This window comes from Schistocerca cancellata, chromosome 3 (assembly GCF_023864275.1).
Source record: "Schistocerca cancellata isolate TAMUIC-IGC-003103 chromosome 3, iqSchCanc2.1, whole genome shotgun sequence".
In the NCBI taxonomy this organism is placed as follows: domain Eukaryota; kingdom Metazoa; phylum Arthropoda; class Insecta; order Orthoptera; family Acrididae; genus Schistocerca; species Schistocerca cancellata.
The window spans coordinates 396,077,146-396,103,019 of record NC_064628.1 but is presented as its reverse complement, the minus strand read 5'-3'; the positions used below and the strand labels follow the sequence as shown (position 1 = coordinate 396,103,019).

The 25,874-nt window shown below is 45.4% G+C and overlaps 1 protein-coding gene and 1 non-coding gene across 2 annotated transcripts in view; both read left to right on the top strand.

Annotated features, from left to right (window-relative positions):
* The window catches only part of LOC126175127 (chitooligosaccharidolytic beta-N-acetylglucosaminidase-like), a 336,523-nt gene that overhangs the window by 86,261 nt on the left and 224,388 nt on the right, over positions 1-25,874 (top strand). The window lies entirely within an intron of this gene.
* LOC126178661 (U6 spliceosomal RNA) lies at positions 4,054-4,160 on the top strand. The gene has a single exon (XR_007536545.1). It is a non-coding gene; the product is annotated as a U6 spliceosomal RNA (small nuclear RNA).

Below are 25,874 nucleotides of genomic sequence, written 5' to 3'. Positions count from 1 at the left end.
ACGTTACATTTCAGATGTGTTACGACCGTGGCTCTACCCTTCATTCGATCCCTGCAATACCCTACATTTCAGCAGGATAATGCACGACCGCATGTTGCAGGTCCTGTACCGTCCTTTCAGGACACAGAGAATGTTCGACTTCTGCCCTGGCCAGCACAGTCTCCAGATCCCTCAGCAATTGAAAACGTGTGGTCAATGGTGGCCGAGCAACTGGCTCGTCACAATACGCCAGTCACTACTCTTGATGAAGTGTGGTATCGTGTTGAAGCTGCATGGGCAGCTGTACCTGTACACGCCATTCAAGCTCTGTTTGACTCAATGCCCAGGAGTTTCAAGGCCGTTATTACGGCCAGAGGTGGTTGTTCTGGGTACTGATTTCTCAGGATCTATCCATCCAAATTGCGTGGAAATGTAATCACATGTCAGTTATAATATAATATATTTGTCCAATGAATACCCATTTATCATCTGCATTTCTTCTTGGTGTAGCAATTTTAATGGCCAGTAGTGTAAAAAATCCGGCGACAGTCTGGTTTCTGTCCGCAACACTGAACACTCACGGAAAACACTGCACTGTAGAGTACTAATGCATAATGGTATAGGGGTGGGTGATTGGGGGGTGGGATGGAAGGGGGGGATGAGCGCATTTCCAGTTACCCCGCCATTTCACTTCCAGATTCTGAAGTATCTGTTGTCGGATCCGTAGCAGAACTATGACGCAGGAAAAGCATAACCTGTCCTCTGTAACACGACAAGCTATTGTAAAAGGAAGAGATTCTTTAATCAATCACAAACACACGACCGCGAACGCACAGGCCGCGGCTAAGATCGGGGCACATTCGTGTTGACAGCTGAAATCTGCTTTACAGGAGCACGTGGAGGGCCAGTTTCACACTGTGCTCCACAGTTGGGGCTCTCTCTGGACTTCCACCGGCCGCTAAGGAGGCGGCGCCACCGGGAAAACCCATCCATTGGGCAGCACAATGGCTGCCTGTTTCTCACGGCCGCTTCCACTGCAAAATTAAAGCTTTCCGCAACTGTGCAGTTGAATACATCGACAGTGCATAATGCGATTACAACGAACGAGGTGTCTACGGCTCCACTTCATAGAACTGTATGGGACGGTGATAAGAGATTTACCGAAATTATTCACATATTTAAGTGAGAGGCAGAAAAATGGATTTCGCACAGTTAAAACAGCTTTTATTACTAAGTAAATAGAGAAACATAAAAAGTAGTGGAAGTACTGTAGACGTTAGATATATAGTAAATTATTTAATGTATAATTTAAATTGCTTGTTGATGTTTCCATGAATAGAGGTAAAACTTGGACGATAAATAGTTTAGACAAGAAGATAATAGAAGCTTTCGAAATGTGGTGCTACATAAGAATGCTGAAGATTAGATGGATAGATCACGTGACTAAAGAGAAGGTACTGAACAGAATTGCGGAGAAGAGGGATTTGTGGCACAAGACTAGAAGAAGGGATCGGTTGGTAGGACACCTTCTGAGGCATCAAGGGATCACGAATATAGTACTGGAGGGAAGCGTGGAGGGTAAAAATCGAAGAGGATTGGTTCAAATGGCTCTGAGCACTATGGGACTTAACTTCTGAGGTCATCAGTCCCCCTAGAACTTAGAACTACTTAAACCTAACTAACCTAAGGACATCATACACATCCATGCCCGAGACATGATTCGAACCTGCGACCGTAGCGGTCGCGTGGTTCCAGACTGTAGCGCCTAGAACCGCTCGGCCACCCCGGCCGGCAATCGAGGAGGGACCCAGGAGGTGAATACACTAAACATATTCAGAAGGATGTAAGTAGCAGTAGTTATTTGAAAATGAAGAAGCTTGCATAGGATAGAGTAGCATGGAGAGCTGCATCAATCGTCTCTGGACTGAAGACCACGACGACAACAACAACAACATTTACACTTATAAATCATAAAAAGCAGAAAAACCATAGAAATTATTGTTTATCAATAAAATATGGGAGATAAAAGAAAACTGATAACAGCATTACATTTCTCGGAAAATTTCCATGTGATTTGATGTCTCATGTGTGTACAAGTGGTTAAAATTAAGAATGTCGGCAATTTCTCGTTCAGCAGTTCAACTGACTTCAGTGGTGCATGACCGAGGTCTCCAGGTGAACAGCACCAAATTGGAACGGAGTCTAGGTTCGGACGCCGTTGGAGGCTGTCAGATTGTGTTTGTCAGGAGAAAGTTTTATATGATGAGCGGCGAAATAGCCGCTATTTCGCATGTGTGAATTATTCAGAGTTCCTACTTTCGGACATAGATATTTTTCGGTATCTGATGTACTTCTTCCTTTTCAGACTGCGCGTGATGCAAGCCGTACATACAAGATTTCAGTGTGTAGCCGTTGTGGAATTTATAGTTTGATATGCTGTGGAACTTTAACTGTTTTCTACAGATTATTTATTGTGGACTGTGACTTCCGATTTTTTTATGTTCTTAGTGGAAATAAACCCGAATTTGTGAAAGTTAAAAAAAAAGACATGAGTGCGTATGTGATTTTTGCATAGCAAATCCTGCCTGCATTTATATTAAATACCTTTGTGGAACATTGGGTACAATGCGACGAATGTGAGTTGGTGCTACATAGACGAAACGGAGCTAAACTTTTAAGTCCAACCACATTTAGGGGCCCCATTGCAGTGTTTGTGCTGCGTAATGTGGGTAAATCTTTCCTTGTAGTAGCATGTGGAGGCTCCGAGTTAACATAGAACTTGTAAACAGTTCAGAGCTCTGAATTTTCGCGGGTTGGTGAGAGAGATTGTGTTTTATTTCATCGTCCACACTACACGCACACTGCCATACGACGAGTACGGTCGCAATTCTCGTATGACAATTCGCCACTCCCATTGCTCGATGGCTGAGCGTGGCGCAAAAAATTCTTCCCCTCCACCTGCGCAAAAGGGGAGTCCGTTCTTCCGCATCATTGCACGTGTTTTCAATAGCGACCATAGTTCAATTTCAGGCGTGTCACCGTCACGTAAAACTGACGCGGGATTGTTTGGAGTACCACGATGTGGATAGGACGCAGCATCGTAGCTCGCTGTAGAATCGCCCCCTAGGGGTCTCAGAAGTTTCCTTTCTAATCTTTGACCTACTGGTTTCTTTGCAATTCTTTCAAAGCAGCGTCGATGTGCAGTATCTTTTCATAGTCGTGGTGGTCCGTAATGATCTGGTCCTTTGCCCATCTGTGTAAGATTACACCCCCACTGCGAGGTATGTCTCACGGACAGTTTTGGTCGCTAATCCGATTAAAAGCAGTCGGAATCATTTTAGTAGGAGCGTATAGCTCAGATATAGGTGCACACGGGAAGATTAAAAACTGTATCTTCCCCTGTTTCGATTTAAATAGAGGGGTTATCATTTATTTCAATTCAAATGTTCAATAGTATGGCCGCGCGGGATTAGCCGAGCGGTCTCAGGCGCTACAGTCATGGACTGTGCGGCTGGTACCGGCGGAGGTTCGAGTCCTCCCTCGGGCATGGGTGTGTGTGTGTGTTTGTCCTTAGGATAATTTAGGTTAAGCAGTGTGTAAGCTTAGAGACTGATGACCTTAGCAGTTAAGCCCCATAAGATTTCACACACATTTGAACATTTTTCAATAGTATGAGGGAATGATCTGTATTCAGAACAAGCAAAATACGTAAACACACTCACTGTTTAGGTGACAGAAATTCCAACCCTTGCAGTCCCACGTTGTCATGACGCTCATCACTATTGTTGCGATACTGTTTTCATTGTGGTTACTGTAGTTTACCACGGAGACCATGAAAATTAAGTTGAAACAAGTTCATGTGAACTATAATTTATTCTTACTGACACGCGATTATTAATGTCAACATTATTCTCTCACTCATGCAACTACTACACCACTTTGTTTACTCAAAAATGTTTTTCTCTTTATTAATCATATTGCCATGGCTGTAAGAAGAAAACCACTGTCACATATGGTAGTAACTAATGCTATTTTCAATTATGTAGTAAAGCCGGCCGCGGTGGCCGAGCGGACGTACTCGCTTCGGCTGTACATATGCTAAAATTGGAACGATACAGAGAAGATTAGCATGGCCCCTGCGCAAGGATGACACGCAAAATCGTGAAGCGTTCCACATGTTTTTGCCGGCCGGAGTGGCCGTGCGGTTCTAGGCGCTACAGTCTGGAGCCGAGCGACCGCTACAGTCGCAGGTTCGAATCCTGCCTCGGGCATGGATGTGTGTGATGTCCTTAGGTTAGTTAGGTTTAATTAGTTCTAAGATCTAGGCGACTGATGACCTTAGAAGTTAAGTCGCATAGTGCTCAGAGCCACTCTTGATATTTAGTCAGTCGGCTCGCAGCCGTGCTAGCGTGCGGAGCTGCTCCGCGCGCCGTGTGACGCCCCGCTCTTGGCGGTGTTTACTTCCGCGTCGCGGTGTTTGTGTCTATCGAGTCCAGTACTAACGTACACCATGGCGCACTCGTACCGCCGTGCAACGATCAAAGTAACGTTTCAGGCCGAACATCCACGACCCAGAGCTTTCGAAGTCGAACAGTTCATACGTGAGGATCTACGTTTGAACCCCCAGGACGTAATCGGCATACATTTTTCCATCACTGGAAGTGTTGTCTACATCAAGATGTCGACGGAGGAAATTTGCAATGACATAATTCACCGTCATGCCACCGGACTGAAATTTAAACACTCTGATGGACATATGGGTGCTGTGACAGTCGCCCATGCTGGTTTCGGTCTCCGGACATTGCGGGTGTTTGAACTCCCGTTCGAGGTGCCTCAGGATGTGGTCATTGCCGCTTTCCAACCATATGGCACCGTCTTGGGTCACGTCGCGGAGAAGTGGCATACATTTACGACCTATCCCGTATTAAATGGCGTCAGGAAAATAAAAATTGAGCTGACGAAACATGTCCCATCGTACCTGCTGATTGGCGGTGTGAGGGCCATCGTCATGTATGATGGACAGCCACGAACGTGCGCAGGATGTGGCCAGGAGGGACATGTACGTTCCGAATGCTTACACCGCCGTTTAATACAGACGCCGTTACGTGAAGAGACCCAGGCTTCGACGGTCACGTCCTTACACATCACCTACGCCAAGGTTGCACAGGACCCTGTCGTACCAATCTCGATTGTGCCAGCAGCATCGTTAACGCCACCCGCCGCAGCACAACGCGCCGAGGACACAAGCAAGGCGTCACCTCCAGTGCTCGCTTCAGGACCGTCCGGTTTGCAGACCGAAACAGATGTTCCTGTTGGAACCATGGACGTCGACCTCGGTGTCGTGCCGACGTCTGCCTTTGTCCAGACGGGTTCGGCGTCAGACGACGGGCGACCACATTCTGATTCAGAAGGCCACATCAGAAAACAGCGGTCGCCTCGCAAACACAGGAAACGACGACGAACGCCTTCCGATGACGCCCTTTCTCAGACGGCCCCACGAGATGTCGACCTGATGTCTGACGGTGATCTCCCACATTGCGTCCAGTCACGCGATGTGGCAGCAACAGGAGCCCCTCCTGTGACGCCTACTCTCCCAGCCAGGGACGTGTCCTCGCCGTTGTCAACGAATGATGACGGCGGTCCCCCTGCCACTCATGTTGCGGAATCCACAACACCCGTTCCGGAAGTACGTGACCGTCACATGTCCACGTCGTCAGCTTCCTGGGCCGATGACGTTGAAGAAGAAGCGGAACAGACTGCCAGCGTGTCTGCACAGGAGTCCACCTCGGCGACACTGGGGCTGGCGCCCCGCCAGTAATTATCACCACTGCGGGACCACCGGCGGGTCTCCACCTGCCGGCTACTTCTACCGCAGTTTCTGCAAATACTGAGGATGGCCGCACACAGCACTACCGTATCGCCACGATGAATCTTGCCACCATTCGTGCCCCCCATAAACTGGCCATGTTCAGAGACACTATTTACTCTGCGGATGTGGATATAGCACTCTTACAAGAGGTGTTTGTGGCTGACTTCCTAGTTCCCACCGGATACAACGCCCATGTTTCCCCCGCATCCGATACCGGTAGCGGCGTCGCCATCCTGCTACGCGACGGACTCCCTGCAGAGGACGTCATCTACCTCCCCACTGCGCGAGGTATGGCCCTCACACTGTTCGGCGTGCGTATTATTAATATCTACGCTCCGTCCGGCACTGGCCGCCGTCATGACCGACAAACTTTTTTTGCCGAAAGCGTCACACCCCTCTTCACCGGTCCGCAGGACGATTTGGTACTCGGTGGGGATTTTAACTCGACACAAGAGCCCGCGGACCAACTCCCGCGACATTCCCCTTGTGCATCTCTCTCAGTGGTCATCGACCGTCTCCGACTTGTTGACACATGGAAGAAGCTCCACAGAATTCAACCGGGCTATACATTCTACACCTCTCACTCGTCCAGCCGCATAGATCGCATCTACGTTACCCGCTCCCTTGCTGATGGCACACGTCATGCGGAAGTCTGGCCCTTGGCCTTTTCAGACCATGATGCATACCTCTGTGACGTCACTCTCGCCCGACAGCAAGTGTGGCATAGTCGTGGTCTGTGGAAACTCAATGTCGCTCACCTGACCTCCTCAGACTGTCGCCGTATGGTCGAAGAAGCGTGGGCACGCTGCCACCATCGTCGAGAAGCCTATTACTCTACCTTATCATGGTGGCTCTCCTGTGCAAAGCCGACCCTCAGGAAGACTCTGATGAGTTTTGGGAAGGAATTAAAGGCGTGGCAAACTAATACCCTGCACTTCTACTACACCATTCTACGTGACTGTGCGACGATGCCTTTCTCGCCAGCCCGGCAGTCGATGGTCCATCGCACGAAGGCGCAGATCTCTTTGATCATGCGGCGTAACTTGGAAGGCACTGTAGTCCGTTCTCGAGCTTCTAATCGAATCCCACAAGAACGTCCGTCGATGTACCACCTCCTTCAGGAAAAACGACGACGACGAGCTCTGATCCAAGTCCTCACTGATGTGGAAAGGCGCCGGCACGACACCCAACAAAGCATCGGTCGTGCTCTCCATGCTCATTTTGCCGGGCTATACGCAGCCGTACCGCATTCTGCAGCACTGATCACAGAAGTCGCTCAGCTCACTACGAACACTCTTCCGGAGGATGCAGTGCATGACCTTCAAGACGACGTAACCACAGATGAAGTGGTAGATGCTATCAAGGCGGGTTCCGATAACAGGTCTCCTGGACCTGACGGTATACCCATCGAATTTTATAAAAGTTTTCAGTATTTGTTGGCTTCCACATGGACGGCAATCGCACAAGAGCTGATGTCACCGAGGACAGTGGTCCCGAGCGCCTTTCTAGAAGGAATTATTATCCCCGTACATAAACCGCGCGGGTTATCGAGGGTCCAAGACTATCGACCAATTACTTTGCTCAACAGCGACATGAAAATATTCACACGGCTACTGGCATCGCGACTCAAGAAGGTCGCACGTTACGTCACATCCTGCGACCAGACTTCCCTAGGAGGCGACAACAACATTCGTACGGCCCTTTGCCGTTACAGAGACATGATAGCATTAGCGCATCATCAGCGTCTCCCTGGCGCCTTGGCTTCACTGGACTTTAGCCAGGCTTTCGACCGTGTTGACCACTTCTATTTACGGACAGTTCTTCAGCATATGGGTTTTCCTGGCGGTTTTGTAACAGTGGTTATGCGCCTGTTGAGTAGTGCAACCTCTAAAATCATGTACAATGGTCGTCTTACACCGTCCCTGGTCATCGCACGATCTGTACGGCAAGGATGCCCTCTTTCCACGATTTTGTATGCTTTCGCCTTGGAACCCCTGCTCCAGGGCATGCGCCAACGTTTGGAAGGCATAGCTGTGCAAGGCCACCGTTTTTGTTGTACAGCCTACGCAGACGACATAGTACTATATCTGCGCAGTGAAGATGAAGTACGAGCAGCACTGACATGGGTGGCGACTTACGGCGAAGCGTCGGGGAGCTGCCTCAACGTGTCAAAATCCAAGGTCCTGCTCATTGGTGAGGGCTTGCCGGAGAGATGCGCTGCCCCCCTTAGTGTCGCCGCCACCATACGGTGTCTTGGACTTGATTTCACAGCAGACCTGCGCCGCTCAGCGGCTATCAATGGTAGACGCTTGCTACAGACAATCAGGGCCAATCTCGCCGATCACCGGCTACGAGCTCTCGACGTTATCCAACGCGCGCAATACGTGAACATGTATCATGCTTCCCGTATACCACACGTGGCTCAAGTACTACCAGTTCCAAATCTCCTGGCGCGACGACTGTTGATGGCTTTCGGCTCCTTCGTCAACTCGGGGATGTTATTCAAGGTGCAGTATGAATCCCTTGCACTGCCACGAGATCGTGGCGGGGTGGGACTCATCCACGTGCCGACTCGTGTCAAGGCACTATACGTCAGCTCCCAACTCAAACTTTGGCATCGTTGCCCGCAGAGCCTTACTAGCCTCCTGCTTCACAACTTTGCACCGGCCTCCTTGTCCGCCCCAGTACTGATATCGACCATTCCAACCCCCTTTTATTACATCCAACGATTTTTCCTGGAGTTCAGTTATATCTACCGGTCCTTACCACTTACACGTTTGTACCTCACGAAAACAGTCTCCGAATTGTTACAACAGTGCCGCCCGTCCAACATCGAACGTAAGTATCCACAGTACGTGTGGCGACACATATGGAAAGCGATCCATGCGCGTTTTCTCGAATCAGACGTTCAATCAGCGTGGTACAGCACCGTGAATGGCAAACAAGTTAACCGAGATCGTCTGCACCGCATCCATCTCGCCGATTCATCCCTCTGCACCCACTGTAGCGTGGATGACACGGATGTCCACCGGTTCCACTGTGGCACAGCGCTAGACGTCTGGACACTTGCGCGGCGAATTTTGGCGTTTCTTACTCGCCAGACACCGGCTCAGATCGACGTCCACATGCTTTTGTACCCCGATAACACTTTCTACCCCTCCGCCAAAACTAACTCTGTGAATTGGATCTGTGGCCACACGATCCGCTATCTTTTTACTTCAGGCGACAAGTCTACGCTAGGATATTGGACTTATCTCAACGAACGACACTGCGTCCTGATACGTAACCCACGCTATAAACAATATTTTTCTAATTTCTTACGGAGCACTTTCGATGACCCACCTAGTAGCTGGAACGTCCAAGCCCTGAGAAGCTGAAAACTGTATAAAACGAACCGAACTGAATAGATCTGCCACCCAGAACTCACGCCTACGCCATGAGAAGACACGTTTGGACGAGCTGGCATGCTGTAGGCGGACACTTCAGGAGCTCCTGTAAGAACTGGACTTTAACTACAAGTCGCATGACGACTTAAAAAGCTTTTCCTTATTTCTTCCTCATAGTTTGTTCTTAAAGGAAAAAGAACTTTGATTTTGACTTTGAGACACTTTTTTTGTTCCAAAGGATTGCTTCTTCGCCAACAAGACAAAGGAGACTCATTTTTGTTTACTGGAAGGAGAAACCAGTATAATCGGAGTCTTTGTTTTCTTTCGAAAAAAAAAAACTTTTCCTTATTTATTCCTCACAATTTGTTGTAAAAGGAAAAAGAAATATTGAGTTTGGCTTAAAAAAGTAATAAAAATAAAAAAAAAGTGGCCGTGCGGTTAAAGGCACTGCAGCCTGGAACCGCAAGGCCGCTACGGTCGAAAAAAGACGGTTCTAGGCGCGAAGTCCGGAACCGTGCGACTGCTACGGTCGCAGGTTCGAATCCTGCCTCGGGCATGGATGTGTGTGATGTCCTTAGGTTAGTTAGGTTTAATTAGTTCTAAGTTCTAGGCGACTGATGACCTCAGCAGTTAAGTCGCATAGTGCTCAGAGCCATTTGAACCATTTTTTTAATTATGTAGTAAATACTTCACTATTTTATTATCTTCTGTGCAACTTTTTGATCCTTATTACATGTATGTTGCCAACGTGTGAACATTCATGCAGGTTGCAATGCTGACGTACATATATTACCCTGGCATGTAACGCAATACGCCATAACTCAAAGACAGTGATGTGCGAAGTGTGCCCTCCAGCATATTGATACTCTTTGTGCGCACGTTCAATGCTTACGTACTGCGAATGAGTGTGAAACTAAGTGCAGCTAAATACTGTGTGTTTTGATGTAGCCTGTAAAATGTACACTGTCGGAATCAATCTGCTAGACCGATGCAGCGCAATGTCACAGTATCCTAAAACATCATTTTGTTTCACAAACTTTTAGTGACCAGTAACTAAATTCTAAAGAAGAATTGAAAAGAAGGTGGAAGATATGCAGTGTGAATGTCATTTTGGATACAGGAGAGGATTAGGAACAAGAGAGACGATTCTGGCTCTGAGGGTTCCTACGGAAAAGCAATGACAGAAAAAATATACCAGCCTATATTACCTTTATAGACCTGGAAAAGACATTTGATAATGTTATCTGGCAAGAGATGTTCAGAGTGATGAAGAAAGCACATCTAAAACACAAAAACATGCAGGTGATACTCAGCTTTTGTAAGAATAAAGTCGCTGTGAATAGAAACTTCCGTCAGGAACAATAAGCAAAAACGAGAAAAGCCGTGAGACAAGGATGTGCTCCGTGAGACAAGGATGTGCTCTCTCTCCTGTTATGTTTAGTGCTTGGATCCAGGAAGCTGTAGGCCAGGTTAGCGATACTACAGAAGTGGGGATCGAAATTGATGAGCAGAAGATAGACATAATGCAGTATGCAGATGATATTGGTGTGGTCATGCAGATGAAATAAGATCAAGAGAAGCACAATGGAAAGGATTTTCTGTCATAAGTATAAGCGAAATACTACAATGGTATACCATACTGACGAAGAATACGAACCTTCAAGAATAAGAACTAGGAGAGAGGAGGAATTTTAATACCTTGGAAGCGGTTTCCCAAGGTAATGATATTACTTTGGTGTGCACCCACATTCATATAAAACTTTCTGAAAGATGTAGCCGCCATTTCACTGAACAATAGGTTTTATTACACAATCTATATTTAGGCCTTAGGCAGTTTCCAAGTGTTATAAATATCAAAATTCATTAGACTTCAGAAGAACAAGAGCCATCTTTAAACTACATATCTTCGGTTATACACACATCAAAAAAATTTTGCACCACCTCGGTTCCGAGAGTTCTGGAACCTGTATAGAAAATTTGAACAGAGACGCCCTTTTTACTGCTCATTAGAAGCGCTTGTTGTATGTTGTACCACCACACAGCGAAACCTTCAAAGCTGGTGGTCCAAATTGCTGTACACACCGATACCTCTAATAACCAGTAGCACGTCCTCTTGCATTGATGCATGGCTGTATTCGTCGTGGCACACTATCCACAAGCTCATCAAGGTACTGTTGGTCCAGCTTGTCCCACTCCTCAACGGCGATTCGGCGTAGATCCCTTACAACGGTTGGTGGGTCACGTCGTCCATAAACAGCCCTTTTCAATCTGTTGCAGGCATGTTCGATAAGGTTCATGTCTGGAGAACATGCTGGCCACTCTGGTACAGCGATGTCATTATCCCGAAGGAAGTCATTCACAAGATGAGCACGATGGGGGAGCCAATTGTCGTCCATGAAGACGAATGGCTCGCCAATACGCCGCCGATATGGTTGCGTTATGGGTCGGAGGGCGGCATTCACGCATCGTACAGCCGTTACGGCGCCTTCCATGACCACCAGCGGCGTACGTCGGCCCCACGTAATGCCACCCCAAAACAGCAGGGAACCTCCACCTTCCTACACTCTCTGGACAGTGTGTCCAAGGCGTTCAGCCTGACTGGGTAACATTTGTGTAATAGGCTAATAGGATAATTTACTGGCAATTAGCATGATTTCTTCACTTGATATGGTTTTGGAGAAAAATAGATGACCAAATCACAGGTTTTAAACTTCACTACACTGTGTCTAAGGAACTACTAACTTATTTTTATGTCAATAGCTGCTTAGACACAGTGTAGCGAAGTTTAAATCCTGGGATTTGATCATCTTTTTTACTTCAAATCCATATCAAGTGGAGAAGTGATGCCAGTTGCCAGTAAATTAGCCTGTACACAAATATTCTCTCATTTCACAAAACTGTTTTATATATCAGATGGTAAAGATTATGATGACCTCTACCTCCAAAATGCCTATTACCACGTAAGATAGCCCAGCCTCCTCTTTAAACTCCAAACCTACACCCTGCCTATCAATTTTCTCCGTCTGGTCGCTTTCCTTCTCTCACACAGTCCTTCCTATGTCATCCTCCACGACAGCAACTGCTGTATCTTTTCCCACTGTTAGCGTCCTCCAAGGCCCCGTCCCCTCCCTTCTCCTCTGTCCCCTGTACACTGCAAATATGCCCAAGCAACCCCCACCTGTCCACCTGCTCCAATATACTGACGGCTCCGTCCTCCTGGCTCTCTGTCCCACCCTTCAACGGTCCTAGTGCTCCCTCCAAGCCCACCTTGAACAGACCACCACTTGGTCGTATCAATCCCTACAAAACCCAAGCAATTGTCATAGGCCACACCACCCGCTCCTTCTGTCTCCACAATTTCTACCTCGCCGTTAATGGTCGTCCCATCCAGCCTACCCCCATCCTGAGATACTTCGGCCTTACCATCGACTGTCACCTCACCTGAACCCCTCATCTCCTGACTATCCAACAGAAAGCCCATTCCCTCCTGAAACTCCTGTCTGGTCGGACATAGGGATTGCATCCTTCCACCATCCTCCACACTTACAAATCCCTCATCCTTCCTATCCTCTGTTATGCCAGCGTTACCCAGTTCTCTGCCCCCCCCCCCCCCGCTCTTTTATAAGGCCCCTCCACATCCTAGAACGCCATGCACTCCGCCTTGCCTTCCATATCCGCCTTCCTTCCATGACTTCTGTAAGACCTGATCCCCTTCCCTTTTCCTCCAATGTATCTGCATCCTTTACACTGTCTGCAGGCTTGATAGCCCCCCCCACCCCCTGGTTTCCTCCTTCCTCTCCACTCCCCACCCATTGCTATGGCTCTATCACTGTATCCCTACCTCTCTCCACCTCCATTCCCTCCATCTCTTTCATCAGGGCAATTTCCAGCACCTCCCCATCTTGAATCTTTAACTTCACCATGACGTGAACTGGCCTTGTTTCCCCCCTCCCATGGCCCCCCTTTTCCTCTCCCTTCTTTCTCCCAGAACGGATTTTCCTCCTTCCCCTCTGAGTCTCAGCACTCTCTCCTCAACTGCTTCCCTCCTATGTCCTTCCTTCCCTGCCCCCCATCGAGGCGCCTGCCACCCATCTCCCCCCTCTCCACCCCTTCAGCACCCCCCCCCCACTTTCTTCCCTTCTCCCTTGTCTCCATCCCCCTGGCAGATCCTCTCAGTCTGTTCATCGTCGGCAGTGTGCTATGTCAGCGTTGTGTTTGGTGCTGTTCTCCCACGACGTCAAGAGGTGTGATTTTAATCGCGTGCTGGACTTGTACATAGCGTTGCTGTCAGTGATTGTTATGTGCTACGTTGCCCATCGCTACTTTTATGCTCCAGCCGTACTTTGCCTTGTGTTAGCTTTTAATCGTCGTAGTGTGTGGTTTTTTTGTGTACAGTGTTCAGATTTTTATATCATTTTTACAGTCACCCTCTCTTTTACGCTATCTTTCATTATGTTTCCCCTTTTATATGTCTGTTTCGCCATATTTCCTTCTTTATGTTGTTTTAAATGTCTCCATGTTCTGTACTTACTGTCTGTCACTCAGCTGAAGAACGGCTCCTATCTGCTGCCAGCCTGCTCCAAAGAGGGCACTGAAATACAATAAAGGAAAAAATATTGTTGACTGTGAGACTTCAGTGTATTTTATATGCTCCACAAATCGAGAACTGTGGTTTTTAACTCTGTGTCGACTTTTTTGAGTGTCCCACAATGAACATCTCTGTGTCAGTGTATATTTTAACCCCCATTGTCTCCACTTATTCTGTTTTCATGTCCCCTTTTTGTCGCTTTTATATATATACTTTCCTCCTTTTATTCACTGTCATGTCACTCGGCTGAAGAGCTGCAGATTGTGCTGCTGCTGGCCCTCCCCTGCCCATATGGGGCAGGGGAATGAAATCACAATAAAGGAAGAAAAACAGTTTGTTGATGACTTGTGTTTTACTCAAGTCTAATGGTTATTTGATACTTGTTAATCGCTAAAGGCCGAAATCTAGATTGTGAAATAAAACCTGTTGTGCAGTCAAATGGCGCTTATGGTTCAAATGGCTATGAGCACTACGGGACTTAACATCTGAGGTCATCAGTCCCCTAGAACTTAGAACTAGTTAAACCTAACTAACCTAAGGGCATCACACACATCCATGCCCGAGGCAGGATTCGAACCTGCGACCGTTGCGGTCACGCGGTTCTAGGCGCTTATGTCTTTCAAAAATCTTCACAAAGGAAGTCGGAAAGAAACTGTGGGCAGACTGCAAGCAGGCCAAAATAGCATTCAATTTTAGAAAGGACTTGCTCACCAGCAGTAATATCAATCTGGAAATAAAGAAATGTATCATGAAAGCATTTGTTGTGTTGTAGCCCTATACAGGTGTGAAACACGGGCCGTAGGCTGGCTGGCTCTGAGCACTATGGGACTCAACTGCTGTGGTCATAAGTCCCCTAGAACTTAGAACTACTTAAACCTAACGAACCTAAGAACATCACACACATCCATGCCCGAGGCAGGATTCGAACCTGCGACCGTAGCGGTCGAGCGGTTCCAGACTGTAGCGCCTTTAACCGCTCGGCCACTCCGGCCGGCAGCCGTAGGAAAATAAGAGAGTAGACTGTAAGAATCTCTGGAGATTTGGTGCTACAGAAGGATGATGGTCGTCTGGAGGGGCAGTGTTACCAGTGAAGAGCCGCTGAGAAGGGAACAGGACCAGGTCTCCATGGAGGCACGTTCAGACTAGAAGATAATAACTCGGTGACAGATTGTGAGACACACCAGTGGAACAATAGCAGAAGGAGCTATTGAGCGAGAGAACTGCTAGAGCCATCAAAGAATGTCATACACGCAACAGATTATGAACAATGTGGGATTCACTATGTATGCGGAAGTGAAAAAGAAGGCACACGGAAGGGAGGTATGGGGCACTGTTGTAAACCCATCTCAGGGGGGAGACCACGAGCTGGCCGGTGTGGCCGAGCGGTTCTAGGCGCTTCAGTCCGGCACCGCGCGACCGCTACGGTCGCAAGTTTGAATCCTGCCTCGGGCATGGATGTGTGTGATGTCCTTAGGTTAGTTAGGTTTAAGTAGTTCCAAGCCTAGGGGACTGATGACCTCAGTGCTGAGCCATCTGAACCATTTTTTTTTTTTTTTTTGGAGACCACGGCCATAGCGTCTAGCTGCACGTAACCCGCTCCTAATGTTCCTATAATACGTCTGATGAGAATCCAGCAGTGCCCTGTTACTACAGCAGCCCTCACGGAAAACAGACACCTCAGTGTCATCGTGACATCTCGCAGCTTTGCCAGGTGGTGATAATTTCAAATGTTAGAAAAAAATTTCGAAAAAAATATTACACATATCTATTTTAGTTTAGAATATGATGGAATACTTTTCAAAAGAAAATCCTAGGCTGCTGCTACAGAAAAAAATAAATAAAAATAGAAACCAATGTTACAAGAAATTCTGAAGAGAAATTATTTTCTGCTTCACCCTGTGCAAAAAACGGAACCATAGACATATGAACGTTCTCCAACTTCATAGGTGCATGTGATACAAGTTTTATCGTAAAACTGTAAAAATATTTTGAGATAAAAAATAAAATGCACTAAGAGATGTGAAACTGTTACACTAGTGTGAGGCAAAATTTCGTCTGTAGGACATTGCACAAACTTCCAGCGGTAAATTTGTTAAGAAAACTATAAAATTAATCCTGGTAACAATGAGACAACGTTACTGTAACGTGTCACGTATGAACGCATTTTATTTACGAGAGCGCTCCACAACTAGCAATTATAGTTGGATTCACGAACGATGGCGGTCGACTTTAGGCTCGTTCTGCGCACCTACGTCGCGTATTCTCCGACAGCCAATGAGCGTTCTGTATTCTTCTGAGAGCTCTGCTGTGAATTCCATAGCTAATGCGAGCATTAAACGTGGTCGTAGCGAATTGTTTAGTGAATTTCGATTCCATTCATTGCGAATTGTCAGCGCTGATTATGATGGTAAATGATAATTTCTGCATAAGCAAGCCAGAGACGTAATTTGCAGGGTACACGCTTTCTTCAAGCGGAAAGCTTGCTTACCGCAACTTTCGCTTGGAATTGTCAACAATGTAATCCTCGTCCGTCCCTCGACATACATGAACAGCCATCATCCGTGGACTGTTTGCCGCCGCTAGGATTTTAGTCAGAGACCTCACCGTAACGCGACCGAGAATATTACCCAACTCCCGAAAATCTTTATTTTGCAGCTCTTACTGACCATTTGTCACTGCACCCATCACCCAAACTGTCGATGTAGACTACACAAAAATAGCTGTAGGTGTAGTCGAGGATAATATATTTGTTTGTATGGTTTTGTGAAGCTCAAGTTTTGTAAGAGTATGCTTCAAGGCTATTGCTTCACCACGCAATAAAGGCGTTGTTCCTGGTGCTGAAATATCTCTGCGCTCCATTAAAAATTTTCGCCCATCATTACATTTTCTGAATGAAAACCAAGTGTGCAGAGAAGAGAAAGTATTGGAGGACAGTTCTAAGCACTAACTTTTCGTAAAAGTTGTCAAATTCCGTAGATTTCTGTTTTCAGTTTTATCCCTTTCTTGGATAATCAAAACACGTGTCCGCAGCTCGTGGTCGTGCGGTAGCGTTCTCGCTTCCCGCGCCCGGGTTCCCGGGTTCGATTCCCGGCGGCTTCAGGGATTTTCTCTGCCTCGTGATGACTGGGTGTTGTGTGATGTCCTTAGGTTAGTTAGGTTTAAGTAGTTCTAAGTTATAGGGGACTGATGACCATAGATGTTAAGTCCCATAGTGCTCAGAGCCATTTGAACCATTCTGAGAAAGTTGGTGATTGAAATTTCGTAAATAAACGCTGCCGCAAAGAAAACCTCCTTTGTTTCAGTGTTTCAGTAATACAAATGTTGATGTGGATGTAGATGTAGCTTTGACCAGTACTATCTCCTGTAGGAATGCCTGACACTTTTTTGTAAACAGCCTGTATGTTGAATCGATAAGGATGAAACCACTGAAGACTCAACAATACGAAACGATATCAGTGAAATCTACTTGGAAATGCTGATCCTACAATGTAACGAATATGTCGTGACTAACTACAATTTATTCTAGATAATTTCGTTTCATAATTCATAAGATTTATATTCCTTGTAACAGGTTAAGCCATGAGTCTCCAGTAAATCTGATAACAGTCCAACGCATACCGTCTGGTTGTACCGTTGGTAAATCAGCTCACTTTCGGTTACGCGATAAGTCACACAAATCTTAAGGTTGTAAATTCAACTAAACACTTAAACCAAAGACTGCGATTCACTGGCAAAACACTTAGAAGGTGCAAAAGGTCTACTAAAGAGAGTGCTTATACCACGCTTGTTCGCCCTATTCTCGAGTATTGATGTGCGGTGTGGGATCCGCATCAGGTGGGACTGACGGATGACATCCAAAAAGTACGAAGAAGGGCAGTTCATTTTGTATTATCGTGAAATAGAGGAGATAGTGTCCCAAACATGATGCATGAATTGGAGTGGCAATCATTAAAACAAAGACGTTTTTCTTTGCGACATGATCTTCTCATGAAATTTGAATCACCAGTTTTCTCCTCCGATTGCGAAAACATTCTGTTGGCACCCACCTACATAGAGAGAAATGATCATCACGATAAAATAAGAGAAGTCAGGGCTCGCACAGAAAAATTTAAGTGCTCATTTTTCCCACGTGCCGTTCGAGAGTGGAACGGTAGAGAAACAGCTTGAAGGTGGCTCATTGAATCCTCTTCCAGGTACTTTATTGTGAATAGCAGAGTAATCACGTAGATGTAGTAGACGATAATGATAGGCCTAGAGCCGTGTTTAAATACGTCTTTAAAGTTTCACTAAAGAACATTACGTGGAGGTATCGAAATTCGGCATTACTATTCTTTTTAAACATGTCGTTTGTTACCTCTGTAACCATCTCAGCTGGCCAAGTAATTTGTTTACAGTGAGCGTTTAAAGGAACAGTTTGCGAAGAAAATGGAAATTTCGCGTTAAGGTTTGAACCATCAAAACACGTGCTCACGTCTAGAGATTCTGCAAATATTACTGCAGTGTTAATGAGGAATACAGTCGATTTGGTAATGCCACAAGGTTTTGTTGTCGTTTTGTGAACTTTAGCAAAAATTATATTATTCATGGCTAGATCATTAAAGAACTTCAGTATTCTGACAATTTCAGATTATTTTCGAATGTCTTTTCGTCCATCACGCACTCTGGCTGGAGTAGCACTAGACATAGCCCCTTGCTCCTGCGTTTCACGCACTTCCGTTCCATGGAAAGCTAAAACCACACATGAACACACGATATTGCATGTTAACACTGAACATTTAGCTAGCACTGATCTACTGCATTGTTAACAGTGCATAGTGGCGAGAGAACCACAAGGAGGGCGAATCACGCAGCTTAGCACCTGCCCACATCATGCATTGGGTGTGACCTCGAAATGTTTACTTTCGTGACGGCCACTGTGGTCCATAAAATAAATCGTATCAAAATTTTAAAAAAGCGACTGGTTGCGTATTATACCCACATAAATCACCAAGTAATGATAAATATTCTTGTTTTCATCGCGGTTTACCTACTTCAGTCATCGTCTGCATTTATCTCCTATTTGATATCAAATACCGTTTCACGTGACCGGTTCAAAATTCTGGTTGTCTCCGTTTCGCTCCAAAAAAGCGTTGGCCGCGTCAAAACGCAAACCGCGCCAGTGCCCAACTGCTGTCGTTTCTCCCTCACTCTGCGAGTGGGATAGGAAAGGAAATGACTATAGAAGTGGTACAAGGTACCCTCCGCCATACTCCATAAGGTGGCTTGCGGAGTACGTGTTTAGATATGTAGATGTAGATGCAGATCTCCAGGCGACTCCTGCTCTTGTCCACCAGTTCGTCGTCCTGAAGGCCTTGCGTCCAAGTTAATGAAATTCCGAAGTCGATATGCTGTATCGTAACGACTTGTTGCACAAATGGCACAGTAATGTACATACGAGGGGTACCTAAAAAAACCGGAACAACGTTGCCGTGGGCAGAGCTTGTGTAGTATGCATTTCTGCCGCTAGGCGTGTACAGTGCAATTCATTGCCAGTTCAGTGCCGCCCGTGTTGTCGACCTGGTTTGTTCTGTTTCATCTGCAATGATGGTTTTTGCTAGCGCTCTTTTGTTCTTGTTTCGTTTTTTATGATGACAGCTTTAAGTGAACTACGTGCAACTGTGAAATTTTGTTTTATTCTCGGTAAAAATGATGCTGAAACTTTTTTAATGTTGAAAACAGCTATAGGAGAAACTTAAGTGTACAAGTGGTTTGCTCGATTTAAGAATGGCGACATGTAAACTGATGACGAACATTGTTCTGGACGTCCATCAGCTGCCCGAATCGACGAAAATATTGAAAAATTCGAGAGCTTCTGATCATAAACTGTCGACAGAAAACTAATCAACTGTCAGAGATTAGTGGGTTATCTTGGAGCTCGGTTCAGCGAATTTTAACGAAATATTTGCGAATGAAAAGGGTTGCTGCGAAGTTTGTTCCTCGGTTTCTGACTGACAGCCAAAAGGAACGTCGAGTTCAAAAATTTCGTGCTTAGAAACGACAGCTTGAAACTGATCCAGATTTTGTGTCAAAAGTCATTACTGGTGATGAGTTATGGTGCTACGGTTACGACCCAGAAACAAACCCACAGTCAAGCCAGTGGAAGACGTCATCATCACCCCAGTCAAAAAAATGTGAAGTCAAATCAAACATCAAGACAATGCTGATTTCCTTTTTTGATGCCAAGGGCATAGTTCATTCAGTTTGTTCCCCCATGTTAGACCGTCAATCAAACATTTCTTTGGAAGTTTTAAGAAGACTGCGCAACAGTGTTCGTCGAAAAAGAACCGATTTGTGGCAGACAGGAGACCAGTTCTCCCACCACGATAACGCACCTGTGCACATAACCATCTCTGGTAGACAGTTTTTGGCTAAAAATGTCATGGTTCCACTGACCCACGCACCTTATTCACCTGACTTGTCTCCGTGCGACTTTTTCTTATTTCCACACAAGAAAAGGGGCATCGAAGAACATCGATTTGACAGCGCTCAATAAGTCCGAAAAAAGCGGGGAAGGAAGTGTCAGCCATTTCTAAAGGTAACTACAAAAAAATGTTTCGAACAGTGTAAGCACCGGTGGGACAAATGTATTGGTTGTAAAGGAGAGTAGTTTGAAGGAGATAAGTTTGTTTTGTACACAATTTGAAAATATATAGCTTTCAAAAATATGATTCTGGTTTGATGTGGAGAGCCCGTCGTACGTTTTTTTCAAGATACGCGGGAGGTTGCAGAGTTACACAGATAGCTAGGTTAGTAGCTGTCGGTGTTGCGTTGCGACCGCGTGCTGCCGCAGTCCAAGGGCGGGAGAAGCATTTACCTCCAGAGTCACGTGACAGACACGGTTACGGAACCGCACGGCGTTATTCAGTTTAATGAAAGCAGCGTAACGGCTGGAGAGAGTGGATACTTCGGCATTCTGCGACCTCGCTGGCAAAATTATTTCTCCCGGCGCGCGCGCGGGTCTCGGCGCGAGCACGTAATTCAGGGACCGAGATTAAAAACGACAATGTGCGGCGAGCGCCGGTGGTTGTTTTGTGCGCATTGTCACGTCGCGCTGCATTCACAATCCTGACTTCCCTCAGTTAAATTTCTCAATTCTCCGTGGCGCAGAATCCACTCAGGTGCGCGGCGGCGGCGGCGGCGGCCGCTTCTCCGGGTAAATGTGCCCGGGTTTGCTCTGCCGCAACAATGCGACACGTTAGCCAGACCAGCCACTGTGCGGGGGCGGCCCTCGCCGGAAGCGGGAGCCTCCCCCCCCCTCCCCCCTCCCCCTCATCGTCCGGAAAATTAATGCTTTCAAGGCCGGAAAGAATCTCCGTTTGCAAACATGACGTACACTTACAATAATGTGGCTCTAGAATCGAAATTCTACTACCTTTCCATCCCTGAAGACAGCGATTTCAGATATTTGTTACACTCTACGTGACTTGTGGATCCGTTTTGATGTACTCCACTCATCATAAGAATGAACCTGACGTAAACATTACGCCATGTATTCTTCCGCGTTTGAGTGAATCTCATGGATTTCGCTTCACGTGGAGCGGAAGCCAAACTGTGACCAGTACTGTCAAGTTCCAGAGCTGAGATGTATTTCCGGGATTCGGATAAGAGATATTTCTCGGATTCGGATAAGAAAAGAGCTAAGAGATTACCAGAGAACTGACTGTAATTAAGAACTTCAGTGACTTCAGTATTCAACAGTACGGTGAAATCCCTGCAGTATGCCTTTGCTTCATTCATAGCTCGCTCAGTTTTTCTGAGTTACGTTTTATGTTACGTTTTATGGATACGTTTTATGCTCTGTTAGCGCACGTGGACTGAGCTATAATGTGCTGGATAACAGCTTTACCGGCGCATTAAACTTGGACAGCACTGGCCAACCAGCGGTCCAACTAGCCTTCAATGATGAGAGTAGTTGCAGTTTAGATGTAAAAAGAGACGGCCAGAGAAGCAATGTAGCTTCGAATGTCATTTAACATTTAAAGAGAATGAAATAATATTCCGGAAACTCCAGCACTACCGCGCACTTCTTAGCTGAACAGACGGAAGGCATAAAATGCTCTCGTTCTCACCTGACATAGTATTCTAATTACAAACAATAGTGATGGAAATTCCTAACATAAACACAGGGTATTTTTTCTGAGCGAGCTATGAATGAAGCAAAGGCATACTGCAGGGATTTCACCGTACTGTTGAATACTGAAGTCACTGAAGTTCTTAATTACAGTCAGTTCTCTGGTCATCTCTTAGCTCTTTTCTTATCCGAATCCGAGAAATATGTCTTATCCGAATCCCGGAAATACATCTCAGCTCTGGAACTGTCATCTGCTACGTTGATAACGAGTCGATCAACAACAAAATCAACGAAGCCCCCCCCCCCCCCCCCCCAGGCGTCACATTTTCTCCTCTCCTTTTATGATGAGCCGTTCTATATCCTTCCACGTTCGGCAGTGACACGTGAAAGCTTCGTGCGTTAGTTCCAGTACTTCTGACAGCTTAACAGTCTTGTTATTCGCCCGCAGCTCGTGGTCGTGCGGTAGCGTTCTCGCTTCCCACGCCCGTGTTCCCGGGTTCGATTCCCGGCGGGGTCAGGGATTTTCTCTGCCTCGTGATGCCTGGGTGTTGTGTGATGTCCTTAGGTTAGTTAGGTTTAAGTAGTCCTAAGTTCTAGGGGACTGATGACCTTAGAAGTTAAGTCCCATAGTGCTGAGAGCCATTTGAACCATTTTCTTGTTATTCCTCCGGCCAAATCCCTTAGCTTGGCTCCAGATCAGTTTTGTTGGGTTCATATTGGAATGGTACAGTGGCAAATGTAAAAATGCAGCACTTGTATGGTGTGCTCGACGCTGTGAAAATGATTGTTTTTCATGTTTCTGCGACACATATCTACATCTGCGATCTAAAACACTGGATATAGTCCAAATAAAGAGCATTTAGTTTTTCATTTTTGCCTTAAAAATTAAATTGTATATGTTTTCTTAAATTAAGCAACTTTTCTTTCATAAAATATCGATAATTGAGAATTTATGTTTGAAATGAAAACAGGAATTTCGCGTGCAATATGTAATTAAAAACAAGAAGACCTGCATTATTCATAAAAAACAATGATGAATTTTACTATTACGAGACGTAGATAATTCAAATTGAACGAGAAAAGAAATTGACTCGGGCGAGACTTGAACCAGCGAACCACTTACTACATTGAACTACGTTAGCTACTACGGTCCCGATTCGTCTACACACTAACTTGTATTTTCGTTGCAGCTGTTTCTAATACAAGCCTCGGAAAAATTCGAAGCCGATTATCTCTCTAAATTTATGACAAACATTGAGAACAATCTATTCCTCGGCACTTTTTAACCGTGTTCCACAAGTGTGTTTGACTACGGAATAGGAAGCAGCCTCAGCCATTTTCATACTGCGTATTAACAGCGCGACAGTCAGGGCAATAGTGCAGAGGCTGTGACTGTACACGATTTTTTAAAAAAAAGCTACATAACTAAAGCGTGATTAAGAAAAAAATTGATGGCTGCTAATACATTTGTATAGCTTAAAGTTTCATGTAACGTAAATTAGTAATAATATGTCTAATACGTAAGTAGGACCTACTTCCAAGAGCGCAACAACACCAGTGTACGTGTGCTATGTGACCAATCATCGCGTTTTTGTTTGTTTACGTCAGGTTTATTCTTATGATGAACGGAGTACAGTAACTCTTGTTTGTTACGTCCTAAGTCGTTTTTGTGATAATATCGCCATCATCAGTGGACATTTATTCTAAAAGCACATGCAGGATGCTAGTCAAATGCTGAAAGATGTGCAGACGATGCATGGGGGCTTAATTAAAATTAAATATGAATGCAAATATTTTTAGTAGCTGTATGTCCGATTACGCAAGTCTCGTAAACGGCTGGCCCTGACTAGTTTTCGTACGCAATCTGACTGCATAGAATAACAACAAACAATGAAACAAAATTTTCGTTAACACAGTTAATTAATTAAGTCCCCAGCAACTATAAAATCTACGAAGCCAACATAGCACAAGTGTAGCTGTTCTGTATGTGGTAGTATGACTCAACGCACATCTGGCACGGTTCTTCTTCAACAAGACAAGAATTTTTAAATATCATTTATACTGACGTGATAAAAGAAAATTAGAAATACTGTAATTGTGCAAGAAACCCAGAATTACACTCTAATACAAGAACACACGCCAGATGCTTTGTTGACTGAACCTGTAATGAAGCATTATTCAGGACACACAAATAATAAGAAAATAAGGAACAGTCGTTAGTTACCTTAATTTATATTGACGAAAAGCACTCAGATCATTACAATATCTCCATTGGAACAACATCTGCTATCTCTCCCATCAAATAACTGCATAAACATGGAACAACACTCTCCACTACCGCATCTCACTCTAACTTCAGCTACACGCAGTGTCCACCACAACTTCTCGGCAAGAACTGCCTGTCGCTGCGTCTCAATAATCACTGCCAGTGGAGGCGGCGGAACAATACTCTCTGGCGCTGTGGCTCAGTGTAGCCACCTTTCAACGATCGACTGTCGTTGCAAGTACTGAGCGTTGGCGTCAGTGTCAATAGATGTAACGTACTGCGCCTAATGTTCCATTACACTGCTTGCGATAAATCATTGGAAATAGCAACCACAGTGACAATCGAAGAATTATCGCCCAGAGCAACATTAATTGGAATAAGCACATAAAACTAATCGCAGAAAGAGCAGAGGCCAGGCTGACATTTCGTATAAGAATCCTAAGAAAGTGAAGGTGCGCCGTTGAAAAACTGGAGAAGAAAGTTTTTGGTAATATTTTCGGGAAGCAGCGATTCTCTCATCTATATAAAATCAGTGAATGATAAATCTAGATGCCGATGGTACTTTATTAAAATGACCGGTTTCGGCCTATAGTTAGGCCATCTTCAGACATCACCATCAGCTGAAGTTGACGATGCGTATAACAGCCAGTTGATCTCAGTCACTGAAACTGCTCTAAGTGTTGAGCAGTTTTAGCGGTTGAGATCAACTGACTATTCTATGCATCATCAACGTCAGCTGATGGTGGTGTATGAAGATGGCCTAAGTATAGGCCGAAACCGATAGCTATGAACTTAACCGAAATCCTAAATGATAGACTTCGTTACCATGATACGCTGAACTTATCCAGTCAAAATGCGAGAAACGACTGGCAGATGCAATGCGATTCGACGAGGATTTCAAAAGGAATTCATTATGGCCGGCTGCAACCTAAAATAGCGTTATCCCTTGGCTTACACATTGGCGTAGAAGTAGACGATTCAGAACAATGATTACACGATTGCGCTTAAATGACGGCAAATTTCCAACCTACGTGCTACAAATCGGACGGAAGAAATCTCCATTGTGTGATGTATGCTCTGAAGAGGGAGACTTGTACCAGCTGCTATTCTCGTGTATCAGATACAAGGCATAACAAAAATGTGTCATCCGAGCACTCGTTAACGCAGGGATCCTCCTACCAGCTTAGGCTGCAGTGTTTCTATCAACCCAGAAGAGTGAACTGTTATTAAATGTTAAGTTCAAGCCCATAAATATGTATGTTCTAATTACCTATATATGTATTGGGTATATGTGTGGATATTTTTTATGATGCAATTTTTTTATTACTATGTTATAATTGCTCTATGAGTAGGATGCAGTCATGTATCAATCATTTATTCATACATTAAATCTTCCTGTAGACACGCTTAGGAGAATAACCATTATGATTGGTACTATGTAAATGTGGTTGACGCCTGTTCTGAGATGGCCAAATGCCAGTGATAAAAGGAAAAAAATAACTCGAAAGACTGGTGACCTAAATAAAAAGAAAGATGAGCAATCAATTTTTTTAAGTTTTGTAGTGTTAGAATGAGAACAGTTTTCCCTATTCATGTCACTTATGAAGATGATTAAGTGCAGTACACGCACATTTATAACCTGCAAACCATCCTACGTTGCGTGGGGTTGCGTACTT